Raw genomic sequence first — 7,109 nt, forward strand, 5'->3', positions numbered from 1 at the left:
AACATAATCAAGGAACGTTGAGAAAGGCGTTATAGTTTTGGAAAATAATTGAAATAATATGTTTTACATGTTAAAATCATGCGAACACTATATGTTTTTCATCATTAATATCATCTACAAAATGAAGTTCTACAAGATGTCGTTGCAAACAAATATAAAGCTTCCTTTCGTTTTATTAATTATTTAGCTATTTCTCTATTTCCAATGCTTTGTGCTTGGGAGCTCGATAACACATCAAGGCACAAAATTGAATCAAACAGATGGAGCCAAACCAGACATGGTTATCAAATTTTAAGCACCGGTAGGCTAGAATACGATTTTTTATCGTCATTGACTTGCGGTTCTATCTACGCGTTGCGGTCTATTTGCTCGTTTGAATGTCAAAGAATTTTACTACTTTTTAGAAATTTACTTTCAATCAGAAGCTACTTAACTGAAGAAATACTAAAATGTACGTCCACGCAAGAAAACGATTTTATTTATATACCGATAAAATATAAAAGACAAATTAAAAATTAAAAGACAACATTAAAAAATAAAAGACAAAAAATGAGACATTATCAAAATGTTACTTTACTAAAATAATTTACTATATTGCACATCCCATGTTACTGCTATTTTATAGTATTGCGAACAAAATCTACGCTTCCAGGTATATATAAATAGCTAAACATTGACTATAAATCCGTCCTTTTACATAAAAAAGAGGTGCAATAAACAATAGACCAAGTCGATTAAACAAAGTTGAATCGAAGTACGACATGAAAAGAGTTTATGTTCAATTCAGTTCACTAATGAAGCATTGAGCATTGTAATAAAACATTGTTGACGATATCATCAATTAAATAAAAAAAATATACGATGATATTTCATAAAACTGGTAGGATTATTAGGATTATCAACTGCAAGTTATTAGGATAATGGATAGAAGATTGCGTGTTTGCACAATATGTTAGCTAGGGAATATAGCTCGTCGAATATATTTTACAAATTATGCATATCAAAACCATGAAAAGAAATAGCAAACCAAGAAATATATATTGATATATGAATCTATCAGATGAATAAGTGCCTTGAAAAAGGATGAAAGTAAAACAATACTCATAACGATAAATAGACTTGTTAGGAGAATAACTTAAGAGCGAAAAAGTTTTATTCAAAACTAACTGATTTTTGAATCTTTATTTCTACACACCATGTCAATTCCCCTGCATTTTCGTATAGAAATGGCGATTTGTGCCTACTCCTTTATGTTAAATCTGTTTAGCTATCCTCAAGGCTATTAGAAAATTTCTACTCATTTCATACAAATTCAAATTGTTGCACAGCAGTCAATTAATAACACCAACTATTGAATATATAAACATTGTTTTTGGAAACATACCACCTGGTTATACTAATAGCTTTGGCCACTACTTTTCCACTTCCCAACGTGATACGAATCTCAATTCTTCGTCGAAAACAAACCCTTATATTTCATTCCATTATTTTAGATCCCCGTAATTGTTATCTCTTTCTTGTCCGTCTGTTTTTCCTTTGACCAAGAGTTACTCTTTTGCAATCCTTTCAAATGATTTGAACTCCACATGCTCAACGCAACTCAGAAAATAAACTCAAAATTTTAGCCAGAACTTGTTATTATTTATATTTTGTAGACAATATTTAGACACGCGTCATAACAACATACGAGGTGAGAAGATTACGAGAAGCTCAACTTCCTGATGAATTTTTAGTGGTTCAATAAAGGGTGAAGGAAAATTAACCACTTGTTGCAAAGAGTAAGGAAATGTTAGTAAAATTGGAGCATCCTTTGTAAATTCGAGTAATTTATTTATCTTCCGGAAATGGGCACCTTTTTTGCCATCGGAAGTGTTGAAATCACTCGTTTAGAAGAATAAAAAGAAGCATTGGTATTTATGTGTATTTTCGACCCATTTTTGTATTGTATGTATTATTTGTATATTCCAGGAATCATATGAGATCCTCCCCAACGAGAGGAGTTGTAGCGTTGTTGCTCTTTTTATGGAATGGAATAAAGCTATATTTTTGGCGAATAGGACAACATTTGAATTTTTAAACAAATACTTTTAAATACTCCGGTTGCATGGGACCTCTCCATTGCGCTTCATTGGGAGACCGTCAAACTTCGGCACAATGTATTGAAAATAAGAATAATAAGGCATTTAGAACAATTTTTTGATATTATAGAAAGGAAGGTTGTCCACTCTGTTCCCCGTTCGGCGATTTGTTACTTTGTATTCTGTAACGAATCGTGTGAAATAATGAATTTCATTAAAATTGAACCGCATTCCCATGTTTAGTGAATAATTATACTTTGATATTCTACGGGGATCGTAAAAGAAATCCATTTCAATTCTATAATCGGAGAATTCTTGTAGCACTCCGACTTTCGATGACAAGCGTAGTAAATTTGGTCCAGAAACATAAAAGCTTCGATAAACTCAACGTGATCGAGCGTCAAAAGCTGAATCTTCAAATTCGTGGAAAAGTATCTTTCCTGTACAAAGAAACGTACAAAAATCTGCTCTTTTCTATACCGAAAGAAGTACAACGGTGCATAGAGTGTGCTCAAAAGATCTGGGTAAAGTTTTCATCCGTTGATTTTGTTTACGAGGAAAGCTCCAAGGAACAGGGTAGATCCCAAGCATAATGATGTACATCAGAGCGCATTGAAATACCACCACAATCCTTTACGGCGCGTCATTTATATAATAAATTGTCGACAGGCTATGTTTTTCCTGTTAACTGACTCCGCGATTCGCAGTACATTTTTCTGTTTGGTTTATTCTGCTCGTCGCCAGGATTCGACTTCGGAACAACGCCTTGCATTTAATTATTCGTATCAATGAGTAGTACACTCGCTGCTGATATTTTATTTTCAATTGTTGTTGAAATAGATTTGAACGTTTAATGAGAGATAAACTAGCTGCGGAACAAATTACTTTAATATTGCTGATTTTATTGATTGTTCTTCCAATGATTTTGCTTGCAATAATATGGAAATATTACATCGTATACTACAATAAGAATGTTTTATGTCTTAGCTCATTTACCCAGCGGCTATACAATACTGTATTGTATTGAATGAATTAATTTGAACATTTTAATTTTTTTATATTCTTAAATATCATTACTTCGTGTGAAATTAAGCTGATAGTACTGTGTAAAGAGATCCCACACGGTGGTATACCATGATAAACGTGACACGAAAAATGCATGCTTTGTCATGCGGCAGTAAAAATGTTGAGAAATAAAAAAAATGTATGGTAGTTGCACTAAAAAAACAGTCATGAAGAGACAGTAACCATTTATATTTTTCTTTTAACTATGAACATATTTGAGACACTCACTAACAATACAGCCCTCTGAACCAATTCGACGATATTTTATTAAAATATATTGGCCAAATTCAACATAACTAATGTGCAATCTGTTGAAAATACAAATCCAAAATGTTGCAGAGCCTGCTTCAATAGGTCTTGATGGCTTGATTTTTCAAAGAGAGCTACTAAGTCTTTGTGTACGGGAGAGCTCAGTCCAAAATTTATCCCGAGATCGTCATGTGTATTATTTGATTGAGTTTTGCAAAATTGATACTTTTAAACTTTTCATTGTATTGCTTTGACGACAATGTCAATTATTCATCAAATCAATACTGCATATTTTTCAGAATTTCTTTTCGAAAAGTTGAAATAGTACTTATTTACACAACATGTTGTATTTTGCAAGACAGTTGAACATGGATTGATGCAATATTTTTTTTTACGATGCTATCAATATTTAAAAAGGGTCACAGGACACAGCTACAAATTTCGGAATGGTACGACGTTTGGTTGAAATCAAATATACGTGGCATTATCTTCTCAGTACTATATTTCAGCGGTATTCAAAGGCCATAAGGACCGAAAAAAAGACAAATATTATTCCATAATAAGTCGTCGCTTGCATTATCACAGGAAAAACAAATAACGTTCGGTGCCAAAATTCTTCTGTTTTCAGTTACGCAATTAAGACAATTGCAGAATCTAGCATTACTTTGTACCTAAATACTAATATTTATATATTTTTCGGACTGTTTTTCTTTTATTTTTTGGATTCAAGTTCTTGGGACTAGCTGTACAAATTACAAAGATAAATGGACTTTCCTATTAAATGCGATAATAGTACAGCTACCTAACAAATGGCCCATCAGGAGGGTAAGCGATAAAGGATTAAAACCTAAGATCGTCTGAATTTTGAAATTAGTAGAACGAAAAAAAAATCTACTGTCGATAATTGCAAACTAGTACTTCCACATATACATCCACCGGTTCCGTAGATTCTGGCCAACCAAAGGAACCATCTAAAATCCGTACATTTTGTATGACGGTGTTCCATTCTCTTCCGGTTGCATGTCACAGGTGTAAACTGGCCCATAAAAAAATAGGTATTTTGTACCTGCTTTGCGATAAGCAGTTCAAAGCAATAGGGATCAAATTTTATTATTTATGGCATATAAATGAAAAAAATATTTCTGTAGTAAAACTCAAGCTAAGCTAAGGAATATAAAATCATACATTTATAAATATAAAAAAAATCAAGAGCTAATTTAAAAGTATTTTAAAAAATTATTTTCAAATTGAAAAAGGTTTTACGTTACTGCGAACCAAGTACCAATTTACAAGGCGCTAGGTTTGATTAAAGATAACTCCCGTTCCTCATGTTACTTTCGTTTCGTTCTGTTCCTCATGTTAGGTATATCATCAAATGTGTAATTAATTATTCAGTTTTCGTGATGCATATAGTATTATGATTTTGATCATTATGTTTTTTTTTTAATTTTACAAATGTAAAATTTTGAAGATTTGGATGGCTCGGGATCTGCATATTGATAAAACTTATATTAGTTTAGTAATTACTATTACCTTACAAACACTTTTTTCTCGATTGGACCAACGTTTTTCTATCACCATATTTTTATAGTTAATCCTTTGAACTGTACTTTGGTTGAATTTCTAAGCCGCTTGTTATTTATTTGCTGTAACTTAACTCCAATTATTTTTCCGAGTATTCCTATGTAAATTTATTTGTTTATCGTTAATTCATGAAGGAAAACAACGTTTGCCGCTCAAATGGAAGGACAAGTTTGAGAATAAATTTATTTTTTTGTCTCGCACGTTGTTGCATTAAAATCGCAATAGTCGTGAAAGAAAAATAACGCAAATTTCTGGCCTGGCGGGAAATTTCTCAAAAATAGATAGTGGCTTAGAATCTGAAGCCTCTAAGAAGGTTCTTTAGTTTATCCTATTCAATTTCAATTGGATCACATCCTTGTGACACAGAGTGCCGTAATGATCTTCCGCATAACCAATAAACCATGCTTGGCTACTCGGGCTAATTCCATTCCCTTCATTCAATGGTGTTGCACAGCTGAAGTATGCGAAGCTAATTCTTGAACATTAGTTTATTAAACGGTCATACATCTACCGAGAACAAAGGACCAGGAATGAATGACGCCCTGTGATGACAGAATGATCACAAAATCATTTTTCAATACAATTAAATTCAATACAATTCAATTGGTGTTCAATGTTAAAAACGAAAATTGGGTTAGTACCATAGTAAGAAGAACAAGAAGTTTGCAAGTTTGCGTATCTGGACATCAACAAAATCAACCACATGGACATCCGTAGATGGAGCTACAATGGGGCATGGTCAACTATGTGACAAGAGACACCTGTACTCTGAAACAACTTCACACCTAAGATAACCTGCTGCCGAAGTAAGAATAGTAATTTGGTATTCTACTAGCTAGAGGTCCTCTCGCGATGGGATCATTACTTTGATGAATTGCTATACGAGCAACTGAAGCAATTACAGGCTCCACCAGTTGATGATATTGTGCAATTACCACCTACCATGGTGTAGTCTCTCAAAAAATAGAGCCGTGAAAACTATTCGATACCATTCTAAATAGGACAAAAAAGGATCAAAAAAGGAATCACAGATCTTCACTACGCGGCCGAACTAATGTTACACCGCAACGATTTTTTTGAGAATCACGACCGAACCAAACACAATCCTTGTTTAAAACGATGATGACTAGCATTTCAAACATAAGGTGATGGTGAATGGAAAGCTCATTTTTCTCTTCCTTTGCTACTACAAATGACTGTTTGTCATGCGAGACTGCGAGAGAGATTCTGATGACATAGATATCATAAGTTAAACATACGATAGTATCGGGTTTGAATTTCGGCTGAACCTACTTGAAAAATTCAATCCATTCAAGCTGAAGAAGATATCATCAGTTCAGGGCTCTTCGAACAAACTGGCTATTCGCGCCAACGTGCTGGAAACATACTATACGGTCAAAGCTGAAGACGGATTTAAGATTCAACAACTTGTTCAAAACGGAGTGTCATATGTCAGTATTATAATTTTAATTATTGCTGCTCGTGACATTAAAGCCAAATCATAACCCCGAGCGAAAAGCACTAGATAGAATTCTAATCCTAACATATTCGTATAAAAACATGCGTATGATAAAAAAACAATGATTTATTGGATTTTTATTTATTTTTCCTTCTTGCTTGTTTTGCAGAATTCACTACACGTAATTCTTTTACATAACGACAGATGATTCATACGATATTCATTCACGTTTTGGTAATAATTTTATCATTTTAAGAGTACTATGTGATGGAATTGCTCGACAGAAGAGAACTATCTGTTAAAGTCATTTGTAAAATAGCTATTAAATCCTTTAAAATTGAATTCTTTTCCTGATCATCAATTTTGCGTGAACAGAGGTAGTTCACTACACAAGAAAATTGTTGCCCTTCTTATAATTTTTAAAACCAATGCTCCAAAATTTGGTATTTATATGTAAGTATATGTATATATATATATATATATATATATATATATATATATATATATATATATATATATATATATATATATATATATATATATACATATATATATATAGATATATATATATATATATATATATATATATATATATATATATATATATATATATATATATATATATATATATATATATATATATATTTGTATAAGTTTATTGCGATAAAGGAGGC

Source organism: Anopheles nili, chromosome 3 (genome assembly GCF_943737925.1).
Source record: "Anopheles nili chromosome 3, idAnoNiliSN_F5_01, whole genome shotgun sequence".
NCBI lineage: Eukaryota > Metazoa > Arthropoda > Insecta > Diptera > Culicidae > Anopheles > Anopheles nili.